The sequence below is a fragment of the Pan troglodytes genome, chromosome 7 (assembly GCF_028858775.2).
Source record: "Pan troglodytes isolate AG18354 chromosome 7, NHGRI_mPanTro3-v2.0_pri, whole genome shotgun sequence".
Classification (NCBI taxonomy): domain Eukaryota; kingdom Metazoa; phylum Chordata; class Mammalia; order Primates; family Hominidae; genus Pan; species Pan troglodytes.
The window spans coordinates 24100177-24115501 of NC_072405.2; the positions used below are offsets into that span (position 1 = coordinate 24100177).

The 15325-nt window shown below is 41.4% G+C and overlaps 1 pseudogene; it reads right to left on the minus strand.

The window, feature by feature from the left end:
• Window positions 1-13861: 13861 nt before the first annotated feature.
• The window catches only part of LOC100614157 (protein phosphatase 1A-like), a 122275-nt pseudogene continuing 120811 nt past the window's right edge, over window positions 13862-15325 (minus strand).

The following is a 15325-nucleotide window of genomic DNA, read 5'->3' on the forward strand; positions in this document are numbered from 1 at the left end:
AAAGACAACTAAGTCAACAAGAAACATGCATAGTGGTGTTTGCAAGGCAAAGAATTAAATCAGGCTGATGTTAATGAGTGGCCACTTTCGAGTGGCAAAGAGATTTATCTGAAGAGATCATTTTTGAGATACAAACAGTGACGAATTTACTTCTCACCTATACTGACCGTTGAATTTAGCCTAGAGTAAAAACACACAGCCATAATGAGAAGTCTCATATGAAATTCATGATCGGGGACCTCTAGAGGACACTTGACACTGCTGACAATCATACTGCATTTTTCTAGTCCCTTGTATACCTACTATTTCTTTTTTTCTTTTCATTTTTTTGTTTTTGAGACAGAGCCCTGCTCTGTCACCCAGGCTAGAGTGCAGTGGTGCGATCTCAACTCACTGCAACCTCTGCCTCCTGGGTTCAAGTGATTATGGTGCCTCAGCTCCTCGAGTAGCTGGGATTACAGGTGTGCATCACCACCACAACCAGGTAATTTTTGTAGTTTTAGTAAAAACAGGGTTTTGCCACGTTGCCCAAGCTGGTCTCAAACTCCTAGTCTCAAGTTACCCACCTGCCTCGGCCTCCCAAAGTGATGGGATTACAGGCATGAGTCACCATGCCCGGCCACCTACTATTTCTGCAAAGCCCCAATATCTCCTTTTCTCACCCACTGTAAGGCCCCTACCTCCTATTTCTCTGGGGGAAAACAAAAATAGAAGCAATGAGAAGAGATGTTTCCTAAGCTCCCAACAACCAATTCTACCCATTTTTGCTGCCTTCTCCTGCTGATCTGGAGGAAGAACTTCCTGTGCTTCTATGTAAGGTCCCTCTTTCCACTTTTGCACTAGATTGTTTGCTCTCTGACTTACTCTGACATATGCTCTCCTGTCTCTCTCATAGTTCTTTCTCTCCTCAGTCAATCCAATCATCCATCATTTCAGCCCACCTAACTATGGAAACTCTGCTGCTTCTCACACAGCAGCAGCCAAGTCCCTACAATAACTACAAGACTCGACATGATTCAGCCTCAGTATTTGCATGACCTTAGCTCCTCCTCCTTCTTCACTCCTTTTCCCCTGTACTCCAGCCTTGCACACAGCATAGCACACTTCCACCTCAGGGCCTTTGCACTTCTTATTTCTTCTGCTCTGACCTATCTTCCCCCAGTTATCTACACAACTCACCACTGACCTCTCTTCTTCTTTGTTCCCATGTTGCTTGTGTGATGTTCCCTACACCCTGTGTGAAATCCCCACTGTTATTCTGCCATTCACTCTCTCTCTTGCCAGCTTATTTTTCTGTACAGCATTTGCCATTATTTGAAACAGCACTTTGTTTATTTATTTACATAATGTATAGTCTGTGCTCCTACACCCTACTAGAATATAAGTTCCATGAGGGCAGGATTTTTTATTAATGCATAGTTTCTTTTGGGGTTTTATTATTGTTTTATCCCCAAAATGTGGAACAAAATCTGGCACATATAGGGTCCCACTAACTGCCGAATGAACTGAATGCATGCAAGCATAGCTAGTCTTGTTAGAATCATAGGAAGGAACATTTCAGGCAGATGTCATAGCTCATAAAATATCTCCATAATGGGGAAAGGCTTAGTGTGTTTGAGGAAACCAAAGGTCAGTGTGGCTAGAGCAAAGTGGGAAAAGAGAAGAGCAGTCCAAGATTCTGCCTCCTAAAGAAGAAAGAGTCAGATGACAACTACCTTTCCTTGCCCCAAGTGTTGCCTGCCATATCCTGATGCTTTTCTCCCTCTGATGGATGAGGCCTCCGATTATTCATTATTGAATGAACTGCACATTTCAATTGCAGCACTTCTAAAACACAATACATTCTACTGTGTAATGCAGTAGAGAATTAAACTTATGGAATCTGCTCAGGACCTCAGCATCATTTGGGCCTTTGAGAAACACTCTCTTCTTGGTCGTTTTTTGACTCTGACTCATCCCGTTTTTTTGAGGATCCAGCTTTTTTTGAGGATAAGTCTTTCCACAATAACGCAGCCACTCTTATTTTCTCTAGTAAACTTCACCCTAGAGGGGTGACTGTTGGGCCTTCCATGTTTCTAACTGGAAAATCAGAGTGCATTTTTACATACAAAACTGATGATTCCTCCCAAATAGAGGGATAAGTCTAACATAATTTGAATGCACTGGAACTTATTGTCAAGTACTATAAATGGTTTGAGATTCTTTCCTACTTGCATTCCGGCAACTTAGCTGGCCACCATTTCAGGAAGGTAGGTAAAAGCCATTAGATTCCTTGTTAGAGATAAAGGATGGTTTATTACTTAAAGCAATAGCATAGCCAGAATAACAGGAGTTTTTTTCTGGTTTCATAAATGCCAGTTCTTAGGCAGCAACACAAAGAGGGCCCAATGACACCTGCATGTGAGTGTGCTGCATTATAGGAGAGGAAGCCTAAGCTTTGGGAACCCAAATTTTTTATAATTGATAGTAAGCCCATTTGCCCTTTGATCCACAGGGGGGGAAATACCTTTATTATACCAGACAGCAAATATGTCTCTCCTTTGCTCTAGAGAGACGAATTATCTTCCATGGCTATTTTCTGGACAAACATCCTCTAAAAGACAATCCAAAACAAAGAAAGTCACAAGATATGGATAAATGTGAGAATCCTGTGATGGGTTATCTCCCAACATCTGCCCCTTGCTTCTCTACCATCCTGGATTCTGATGAATTTTCCGTGAGTATGCCACTCTAATAACTACTGTAATTAATCTGACAGAAAGAGGTTGGAACACATTCTTTCAATTTGTCTTGTGTAGTATTTAATTGAGGCTATTACCAACAAGATTCCAAGCAGCAGTAGTGACCTCAATCATGGCTCCTGGGATCCCAGGCCTAACCAGCTAAACAAATCCCATAAACCATCAGTTTCTGTATCGACCTTTTCACTTCACCCAAGGCATTAATCCAAGTATAGCAGGATGCATTAGCATTTGCAAAGACCCTGCCTTGGCTTGCAAGCAGAAAATGTAGGACAATTGTATCATCCATAACAACCCTGGCCAGTGAGCTGAAACTGATTTTATTGTCTTCCAGGGCAAAGTTGGCACCACTGATCACTTCAGCCAAAATCAGGGACAAATTTTGTATCGCCATTTCTAATTGGAGGACTTCCAATGCACAGATAACTGCCCGCAGGTTGCACATTAAAAAATGTGTCAGTTACCCCTCCAGGAGACTCTTTGGATAAACTAATGACAGCCTCATTTTGGAGGGATCTTTGAGGTCATCTGTGAACTTTCTTATGACCACCATAAGGTATGAGTCACCGTGTTTTCAAGAAGAGAGTAAAAAATGCGTGGCTACACACAAGAAGCACAGTTCTCACGAGGACACAGAGTCCCTGGAAAGAAGGCATTGTTTACATTTGTTGGAGTGCCCCAGGTAGTAACCACATCAGTTTTTGGGCAAAAGTCCCGGGGCCTCCAGTGTGGCTGCCCAAACGGCTGGTAAGCCCTGGCATTTCCAGATCAGTTTGAGTAATGCAGTCAATCCTTATTTTGGAGGGACTGCATGAGGTCAGCCAGTCCAATCTGTCCTTTATATTCATGGAGAGCATTTGTCTACCCCCCAGAATGCCACAGGGTCAGATGATCAAACTCAAACAGCCACAGCAGAACCTAAATTACATCAAGAGTGGTGAAGGACCACCACCACCTGACTGCTTAGTGTAGGCTTCCAAGAATGTGTTTGTGCCATACCCCAAACAATGTGGCCTTACCCTCAGGTAAGCTGTTTGTTCAGCTTCTGGCAGGAGTCCCAGGTCTGGCTTGCATGGTGGCCTCTGCATCAGAAATACAGGGTCCTTTCCTTTGTATCCAGTCTATGTCGGTGGATATGTTAGCATGCCTGATACAATGATGGATTCAGGCAGCCAAGGTAACAATCTGGGTGGTGCAAGCTGAATCAGCTGCTTACTTCCAGCTGGTCTTACCAGAAAACAGACTCATGTGGTGTATCTAGGTGAGTGGTCCACATGTTTTGATTAGCAGCTGTGAATTACTTTCACAGTTCTTGATCCCAAAGAGGACATATTGAATCTGTCAGTCTGTGGTTTTCCAAGTGGCATGCCAAACACCTAGGCCACTGGGAACAGCCTAAGAGTCAATAAAAATGTAACAAAGTTCACCAAGGACTATACTGGCCAGATCAGTGAGAATGGCCTTGAGCTGTGCCCACATACTTGAGAGAACCACATTCATTTTCTGCATAGCTGCCACTGAGATTCAACATCCCCAGCAGCCTTGCTGATATTGTTGTAATTCCACTCAGCCAAACCATCAGTGAACCAGCCATAGGCATTTAGGGGACCGCTGTGGACTGAAGGCTCCACTGAGGTAGCAGCTTAGCCTCAGGTGACAGAAAGGGAGACAAAGTTTCTACCAAAAAGATAGTTACCATGTTTTATGTAAAGTTGCTGCCAGGATGCTAAGATACTGCTCAGGCCAGCCTGGATGCATTCATAAATATGCTGTTTCCTTTTGCCAGCCAAGGCTTGTTGGGCCCTTCCCAACTTGTCATTGATTCCGAATAGACCCACCTGCTGCCAAATGTGAATATCAGACCAGTAAGTCACAAGGCCTCAGTAGGTCATGTTTTTTATGTCAGAAGCTGCTTTATAAAGGGCGTTATAATTTGCTACTTTGAGCCTCTGATAGAGAAGCTAGTCTCCATTCACCGTTCCCATTGGGGTCAGGACTTACCCTCTCCCTAACTGCATTGTCTGTCTCAAGGAGAGGACAAGTCCAGACCCTAATGGGCACCTCCGAATGGAGGCAGCTTCTCTTTATCAGAGGCACAAAGTAGCAAATCACTGGTCACTCAAGATGGAGTTAAGCCTGTGAGTTCCCAAAATGGAAAGCGTATTTCAGTTCGCTGAACAGCTTTCAGTGAAGACTGTTGGTTTGGGCCCTATTCAAATTATGATTTTTGGATAAGCCAATATAAAGGACAAGTAGAATGCCCAAGAGAGATACATTCTGTCTCCAATTCCTAAAGAGTCCAGCAATGTGGCATCTTTTTTTTTTTTTCTTTTTTTTGGCTTTGAGGTCTGATGAGACAGCAGTCTTCCTTGAGGCCAGAGGGACTTAGCACTGGGAATCCACCCACATGGTTCCATAAAAAACTTTACTTGGCAAGCAGTTCTTTTGCATTTTTTCAGGATTTATCGGTTACTTTTGCTAGAGGAAGTGTGATAATACCATAGTCAGGGCCACTGAGGATGAACATTCTGACTTGGCAACATGATACAGATAGGAAAAACATTGGAAATTGAAGAACAGAAGCACTTGGGCTAAATCCTGACCTGCTCCTTGTGGCAAATGGCAGGGAAGTTTAGGCAACAGTCGGGGAGTACAGCAACCATACATTGGAGACCTTACCACATGAATGAGAACTAATCTAGTTGCCTTGGTGCTGGGCCTATGTCACAATGGGTTTCAGCAGTGTCTAAGACAACACACCAAGTGCTATCAATCTGTGTAATGAATTCAATCACCTTTGCAACGTCCGCAACAGCTGACGTGTTGGGAGCAATAACTGCATTCAAGTCGATGACTCCTGTGAAACTCCAGTCCTGTTAGGTTTTTTCCCACCGACTATATAAGCCTGTTGTATTGGGCTAATGCATCTCTTACTATTCTTTCTACCTTTGAGTCCTTCAACAGGCTATGATCTTCCTTTCCCTAAGATGCTATACTATGTCCGATAGAACACCTAGGAGAGGAAAGAAACATAAGGTACGGAGCTATTTCTATGTCCCACTAGGGGTTCTCTACATGTGGCTCTTCTCAGTCAAAAACATTGCCTCTGGCAATATGGGACAAAGAAGTACAATCATATAACACATCAATGTCTACTGTACATTCATATGTAGAAGCATCAACAACAGAACATTGAATAGGCCCATAAGGTCATGTTAACCTTCTTTTTGCACCATGAACCCTTCCCCAACCTCATGAGCTGAATCTAGACCCATTTTCTTTCATGGGTCTGCATAGGCTAGTTCCCTAGGTGCCCATATCCAAAAAGCCGTAAAAGTTTGAATCTTTCCCCTTTTCAAAATTCCCAAACTTATTCCAGTAGGTGGATATAACCTTTGATTCCACCTTAGAAACAGACTCAACCCCACCTCTAATCTTCTGTCTCCATAAAGTCGCTGAGATCGGGGTAGAGAAAGAGTGAAGGATAGTACAGAGAAAGAGGGAAGCTCTGTGTAAGCAACTTCACATTTACCTTCAGTTTTGAGCAGCGTGGCGGCAGCTTTGGTTCAACCAAAAGAACTTCAAATTTGTTCATCCCAGTCAGTACTCTCCTGGGTGTGCGGGGGGGGTGGGGGTCCTCTTATTTACACCATGAGAACCCTATAACTCATCAGCAGTCACACTGCTTTCCAGCCGGGACCACTAGGTTTGCATCCTCGGGCCAACTAAGGCTTGACTGGCTCTTACAGGGACAACATTTTAAAGGAGTTCACTTTAATGTGGGACACCTGCAACTCTATTTCCATGCTAGTATCACTTAAGCTCTTGCCTTATTTCCATATAAAGACTAGGGAAATTTTCCATGGTGATGCTGCTGCCCGCAGGAATTTATCTAGATTTCATTGGGTCAATATCTCATTCTCCAGTGGGTCTCCTTTATCAACATTGTAAATCCAATCAGGAGCAGTAAGAGCCAGAATACTAGTCAATGTCTCTTCTATGGTTTCTCCAAGAGTTTAACTATATCAAGAAATCTCCTTGACAAGGCTAATGCTCCCTTATAGCAGCCAGGATGCACTGCAAAACAAACAAACAACAACAAAACCCAAAACAAAAACCAACCACTCTAAGTCCGTGTACGGTTGTCTTAAGTGGATCCACAATTGGCCTGATGGACTGCAGGAGGGATTGAGCTGTAAGATGGCCCAGCTGCTACCATTCCTCCTTAGCACATGTCTCAAGGGAACCAGCCAGCGCTCTAACAATTATCCTAGTTCTGCCCAGAATAATGGTCCCAAAGTTTCCTCCTTTCACACTCAGTATAGAGTGTTCAGCTATAAACAGCTATAAAACTGTTGTCAGAAAGGGGTGGACATTTTTGCTGGCCTAGGATGAATCTTAGTACAAGTTGCTATAATTCAGTGCACCGGATTGACCACCAGTTTCTCAAGGAAGTTCCTCTGCCTGGAGGAGAGTTGACAACAATGACATACTATTTGTTAGATGTTTTGAACCTGCTTCCTGGTATTGTCAGCTGTGACCCCCTTCCCAGTTTTTCCTCGTCAGTGGGCAGTGGTGAAGTACTATTTATTGTCCAGCTAACCATACAATTTGGTCAACATATTTACTACCAATTCCCATGGACTTTTCTCAAATCTTGTTCATCAGCCCATAAAGTCCTCATTCTTTCTCTTCTAGAAAGGCATGACTTTTTCAGCATCCCACACTTAATGCCAGAACTGTCAAGGACTATGAAGGGTCTGAAATCTTACTCTAGTTGCAAGCTAACAAGTGTGCCTGCCCCAGTTTCATGGATGTCGATAGACCTCATAAGACCCCAGGTCATAGATGAAAGACAATTCATCAAACAACAGCAGCAGCCAGAACATGTGCATGTTTGTGCCAGTTTCCTGAGCTCCAAGTCCCACAGGGCAACACAGAGAGGGTCAGATGGCCCCTGCACATTCAGTAGGTTGCACTACAGGAGAGGACCCTGAGAGCTTTGGGAACCCCAATTGTTTATAACGGGCAGCAAGCATGTCCAAGGGGACATAACTCCTCTATCTTCCAAAGTCGTAAGCAAACTTATCCTTTGTTACAGAGGAGACACTACCTCTAAATCCATAGCTGCTCCTTGAACGGATAGTCCAGAACACAGGGCAATCAGTGCCACACTCACAAAACATAGAGAAACTTATATAAAAGATTCATGCCAAAATTGCTCTTTGTAGCTTTCTTCTGACACCACCACTTGACAACATCATAGATGACATTTTCTCTCAGGCTGGGCACGGTAGCTCTTGCCTGTAATCCCAGCACTAAGGCTAGGAGGCTAAGGTGGGCAGGTTGCTTGAGTCCAGGAGTTTGAGACCAGCCTGCGCAACATAGTGAAAACCCGTATCTACAAAAAATACAAAAATTAGCCGGGCATGGTGGCTCATGCCTGCAGTCTCAGCTACTTGGGGGGCTGAGGTGGGAGGATCACTTGAGCCTGCGCTGCTGAGGCTGCAGTGAGCTGAGATCATGCCACTGCACTCCAGCCTGGATTTTGGGAGTGAGACCCTGTCTTTAAAAAAAAAAAAAAAGAAAGAAAGAAAAACATTTTCTCCTAGGGATGAGCAGATTTCAGAGCAATACTGATTTTATGACTACTTATCCCTGGCCTGTACTATCTGCTCACCTGTCAGCCTGCTCTGCCGAATGTAGAAATATAAAAAGTGCCTTCTTAGTATTTTATGCATACTGAGACGTTCATGGCACAGCTATAGTAACACCCTTTTTCAAACACAAGAAATATGCAACATGTTCTTAACTTGCTACAGTTTTCATTGTCTTCTATTGGTCTACCTCCACACCCTAAGATTCTATAGCATGCTTGTTCTGAAAACTCCAAGCAATATGGCTAGATGCTTTTCTGGTCACTTAATCATCTATACAACAAATATTTATTGAGCTCTTATTACATGCCTGCACTATTTTAGCTGTTACAAGAAAGGGGTCCCGATCCAGATCCCCAGAGAGGGTTCTGGATCTCACCCAAGAAAGAATTCAGGGTGAGTTTGTAAAGTGAAAGCAAGTTTATTAAGAAAGTAAAAGAATAAAAGAATGGCTACTCCATAGACAGAGCACCCACAAGGGTTGCTGGTTGCCCATTTTTAATGGTTATTTCTTGATTATATGCTAAACAAGGGGTGGATTATGCACGCCTCTCCTTTTTAGACCATATACGGTAATTTCCTGAAGCTGCCATGGCATTTGTAATGGATACATTTTTACTATTTTCTTAGAGCTTAAATCCTGAGAGCATTTTTGGGAGATTAGTGGTATGGAGTTGAGGGGCTGTAACAGGAACAGTTTAAAGAATGCATCAATGTGTGGGGTGGCTGAGAGCATGTCTGCTGAAGCTGTCATATTTGTGTGATGAATGAGTTTCACAAACTGTTTGGAGAATTCATTGGGCTCCATTGCTATTTTTGTTAAAACTTTTTAATTAGTAGCCTTGAGAAAAAAAAAAAGAGAAATACAAAATGACATGTCCATTTTTGTATCTTGTGTTTTTTCGTAAATGTGATGGCTCAGTGTCTGTAGATGGCTGGGTAAATTGGAGGCAGTATATGGCAGGCAACTTGATCAAAAACCCAGAGAAGCATATGGATAAAAGCACCATGAGGGTTGTGAGAGCTGTATGGGGCTGGGTGTGGCAGTCCATGTAGAACGTACCCTTGCTGGGCTCAGAGGGGTGCTAGAGCTGCAAGAGAACCTCCTGATACCATGGGATGAGTTTTCTCTCATTTGGATGCTCTTGTAGCCGGGTATAAATAGGCAATGCTGTTCAAGAAATTGAATAAACAAGGATCCTGAAGGCTATCGTGGGGATTTTGAAATGGGAGAGAGGATTCAGAAATCCTGGTGAAAAGGCATGAATAGCTGCAATTAGATTTGCTTTTAGTCCCTTAGCTTTTCCTATCAGGTCCTTTGGGACCTTCACTTCTGACCAGCTGTTCTTCGAGAAGAATCTTGGCCAATATTTAAATGGGAGAGGGTGTGGAGCTGGGAAGCTGCCGTGCTGTTACACGTGACTCTTGTTCCGCTCATGCGCCTTTGAAGACACACCACATGAGAGTAGAAAGAGGGATGCCCGAGACTTTGGTTTTGGAAGATGATTCATTAAACATATTTTAATCTGCAATAGAGAGTGGTGCTGTAAGAGTCACTGGGTGAAATCCCACCCACATTATGGGCATGAAGAGCCCTAAATAATTATCAGGAAATTAACATGCCTTCTTTCTTGTCAAAACATGAGCTCTTAATAAATGTTTTGCTTGTGCATGGTGCTTAAGTAAATTACACTGAGATTGAGCTACTCCTCAAAGATTAATTATGAAAATTGTATATAGGAAGAAATATAAATAATTGCAAAATTTCTTTTCTTTTTTTGAGACAGAGTCTTGCACTGTCGCCAGGCTGGAGTGCAGCGGCGTGATCCCAGCTCACTGCAACCTCTGCCTCCTGGGTTCAAGTGATTCTCCTGCCTCAGCCTCCCAACTAGCTAGGATTACAGGTGCATGCCACCGTGCCCAGCTAATTTTTTGTATCCTCATTTTTCCTCAAGAGGGGCATGGCTATAATTCATCTATTGAATAAGCAAACACAGGATTAATTACTTTTTTTTGCCAGAAATATGCCCCTACTGGTCATATAGTCCATCTGTGGCCAGTCTAAGGAACATTAATCAGATAAAAGAAAAAATTCATAGGTAACTCAAATGAAGCATATCTTCTCAAAAGCAAAGCCATTTGTGTAATCAAGTACCCAGAATGTGGCTAAATGTAGCAGAAAATCACGAATTGCGTTCGTACTCAGTGGTCATTCCAGCAGAATAGTTTTCTTAAAAAAATCAACAGGCATATACAATTAGTAGGTGTATACTATGTCACCTGCAATAACTGCGGCATAAAAAGGATTTATTTTAGGTAAACATGCGATTCAGTAAACGACTTATGGTAATACTGGCTCAAAGAAGACAGAGAATTAAATATAAGACCAAGGTCAGTGTTGATGTGCACTCCTCTCTTCTAAAAGTTTACCTTCATAAGGTTAGTTACCTTCATAATGTTGTTCATCATAACCAGTGCACGAACTGAACAGTGAGGGGTGAGTCATTTCCAAATTGCCTAAAACGTGCTTTATTAAAACAAATAGAATTTATCTTTCAGGCAATGCAATTTTGTGGCAATTTTTCATCATTCTTTCCCAGGAAAAAAAATTAAAGCCTAATATTGCATTGAAATGCACATATATCTTAGTAAATTTAGTACTATCATCCTAATTAGACAGATAAGCATACATATGATGACAAAAATCGGTAACTTCTTTCAACATGCGCTATAATTTCTGAAGTCAAAACATTTCCAATTGAAGATGAGAAAGGTCACATTAAGCAAGAACTAAAGAATTTAATATGACAACAAAATATATTTTTCTTATGTAAGGTTGAAATACAAGCAGGAAATTTCAGTAGCATAAAAGGTTAAATAGATTCATTTTTATATTTTACCTTAAGTTCTGGGATACATGTGCTGAACGTGCAGGTTTGTTACATGGGTATACACCTGCCATGGTGGTTTGCTGTACCTATCAACCTGTCAGGTAGGTTTTTAGCCCTGCATGCATTAGGTATTTGTTCTAATGCTCTCCTCCTCTTTTGCCTCACCCCCTGGCAGGCCCCAGTGATGTTCCCCTCCCTGTGTCTGTGTTGTTCAACTCCTGCTTATGAGTGAGAACATGGGGTGTTTGGTTTTCTGTTCCTGTGTTAGTTTGCTGAGAATGATGGTTTCCAGCTTCATCTATGTCCCTGCAAAGAACATGAACTCATTCTTTTTTATGTCTGCATAGTATTCCATGGTGTATATGTGCCACACTTTCTTTATCCACTCTATCATTGATGGGCATTTGGGTTAGTTCCAAGTCTTTGCTATTGTAATTAGTGCTGCAATAAACATATGTGTGCATGTGTCTTTATAGTAGAATGATTTATAATCCTTTGGGTATATATTCAGTAACAGGATTGCTGGGTCAAATGGTATTTCTGGTTCTAGATCCTTCAGGAATCACCAGACTATCTTCCACAATGGTTGAACTAATTTATACTGCCACTAACAGTGTAAAAGTGTTCCTATTTCTCCATATCCTCCAGCATCTGTTGTTTCCTGACTTTTTAATGATCACCATTCTAACTGGTGTGAGATGGTTAAATAGATTTAAAAAAAGTTTACACTGTTTACTCTGTTTATAGTTTGTTTTGCTGTGCAGAAGCTCTTTAATTATGTCCTACTTGTCAATTTTTGTTTTATTTACAATTGCTTTTGAGAACTGAGTCATAAATTATTTCTTAAGGCTGATGTCCTGACTGGAGTTTTTTAGGTTTTCTTCTAGGATTTTTATAGTTTGAGGTCTTACATTTACATTTTTCATTCATCTTGAGGTAAGTTTTGTATGTGGTGAGAGGTTGGGGTTATTCTTCTGCATATGGCTAGCCAGCTATTCCAACACCATTTATTGAATAGGGAGTACTTTCCTCACAGCTTATTTTTGCTGATTCTGTCAAAGATAAGATGGCTATAGGTGTACACCTTTATTACTGGGTTCTTTATTCTGTTCCATTGGTCTATGTGTCTGCTTTTGTACCAGTACCATATGGTTTTGATTATTATCGCCTAAGAGTATACTTTGAAGTTGGGTATTGTGATGCCTCCAACTTTGCTCTTTTTGCTTAGGATTGCTTTGGCTATGTTGATTCGCCTTTGGTTCTATGTGAATTTTGAACTGTTTTTTTTCTTCTAATTCTGTGAAGAATGAAATTGGTAGTTTGACAGGAATGGCATTGAATTTGTAGATTGCTTTGGGCAGTATGGCCATTTTAACAATATTGATTCTTCCAGTCCATGAGCATGGAATTTTTTTATTTGTTTGTGTCATCTGTAGTTTCTTTCGACAGTGTTTTGTAGTTCTTCTTGCAGAAATCTTGCACCTCCTTGGTTACATGTATTCCTAGGTATTTTATTTTTGTGTGTGTGGCAACTGTAAACGAGAACGTGCTCTTGATTTAGTTCTGGGCTTGAACGTTATTGGTGTATGGAAATGCTACTGATTTTCATACAAAGATTTTGTATCTGAAACTTAACTGAAGTTGTGTATCAGGATCCGGGAGTCTTTTGGGTTTTCTAGGTATATAATCATCAAGTCTGCAAAGAGAGATAATTTGACTCCTCCTTTCCTATTTGGGTGCCTCGAATTTCTTTATCTTGCCTGATTACTCTGGCAAAGACTTCCAGTACTATGTTGAATAAAACTGGTTGAGAGTGGGCATCTTTGTCTTGCCGTAGATCTTAGGGAAATGCATTCAGCTTTTGCCTGTTTGGTATGATGTTGGCTCTGGGTTTGTCATAGATGGATCTTATTATTTTGATGTATGTTCCTTTGATGCCTAGTTTGTTGATGGTTTATTATGAAAGGATGTTGGATTTTATTAAAAGCCTTTTCTATGCCTATTGAGATGATCACGTGATTTTTGTTTTCAGTTCTGTTTATGTGACGAATTTATTGATTTGCATATGTTGAACCAACTTTGCATCCCAGGAGTGAAGCCTACTTGATCATGGTAAATTAACTTTCTGATGTGCTACTGGATCCAGTTTGCTAGGATTTTTACATCTATATTTATCATAGATATTGGCCTGTGGTTCTCCTTTTTTGTTGTGTCCTGTGAGGTTTTTGTTTCAGGGTGAAGCTGGCTTGATAGAATGAGTTAGGGAGGAGTCCCTCCTCCTAGATTTTTTTGGAATAGTTTCAGTAGAATTAGTACCAGCTGGTACTACCTAGAGCATCAAGGTATGTTTGAATTATGGTTTGAAATCATGTTTACATAAGTGTCAAATTTACAAAAACAAAAAATCAGTTATGAGCCAGAAGTTGTACTGCTGAAGTTCTCTGGTGTAATCATTCTTACCCATGTCATATCCCCTTCCTTAAAGTTGAGGATGGATGTTAAAAGGTTCAACAAAGCTGAGCTGTACTCAGCTTTGGAGGTGAAGGTAAACTCCATGGCTAGATGAGCAGTTCTAGCACATAGCATCAGTTGATGTGGAGTCACTGTCATCATTTTTATAAAGATTCTGTCTTTTATAAATGGCTTCAATAACATTCTGCTTGTTTGCCAATTTACCTCCAGGTGGCAGTCTGGGGATGTTCTCATTGGCTAATGTGTACACCACATGGACTAAGTCAGGGATACCTTCCCCCTGCTTCTTTATGATTTCTTCTACTCTGCATTCCACGTACTTGCCCAACCCTGCCTCCTTCTTCGCTGCTTCTGGTGATACTTTGGGTGCATTTGGAAACCAGAGAAAAAATCACACACATATTGTCTTGACTTCCCTTATGCAAACAGGTGTCGACTATTTCATTGCAAACTTTCTCAGGGTCATCAGTGACTTCAAGTCTGGATCTTACAAAATCACAGAGCTCTTCATTTCCCATAACATCCCAGATACTATCACATGCAAGGATAATGAAGTGATCATCTTCTTCAGATCTTTCAGTGTCATGGACTTCAGGCTCTGGTGAGACAAGCTGCCCAGTAGGACCTTTCCCATGGATACATTTGTAATCAAAATCCCCAAGGGCTTTGGATACAGCCAGAGAGCCTTTCACATGCTAAAGCATTACAGAGCCACCTGCATTCTGAATTCTTTCTTTTTCTAACGGATTTGCAATTTGTGAAGAAATGAACTTTCCTGTTCCTACAAAGTAAACGTCTAGAGTCTTCATAGTTAATGACATAATTATGTTGGGGAGAAAGTAAGACGCTTACATCTGTTGACCCACTTCTATCTGCACCATGTTTCTTCTCTGACATAACTCTCGTGTTCATCAATCTCCAGGAAACCTGTTCTGATTCCATTCTTTACATTTTCCAAAGAAGGTGCTCCTGCAGACCCTGTAAATCGGCGATGTGATCTAACAAATGCTCACAGCAGTATTTGGCAACCTGAGAACCAGGATGCCCGTTATACACAGCAATGAATGACCACCTTTCAAGTCCACTTGGCAAAGCAATCACAGCCGTATGTGCATCCTCCATTTCAATACGCCAACCTTGCATGCTGCGTAGCTCGTATCGCAACTAATTACCCCACCCCCAGGCATTATGCTCTTCCATCTTTGCTTGTCTAAAGATGGTCCCATTATGTCATAATCCTGTAGGTCTCTATTAAAAGTCAAAAATCAACAACAAAACCAAAACAAGTCAACAACAACAACAACAACAACAACAAAACAAGGCTGTGGAGAGAAGGCAATGCTTATACACTGTTGGTGGGAATGTAAATGGATTCAGTCACTGTGGAAAGCAAAGAAATTAAAGCTTTTAATGTCTCAAAGAATGTAAAACAGAACTACCGTTCGACCCAGGAATCCCACTACTGAGTATATATCCAAAAGAAAATAAATCGTTCTCCCAAAAAGACATATACTTTTATGTTCATAACAGTGCTGTTTACTATAGCACAGTAATTAACCTAGGT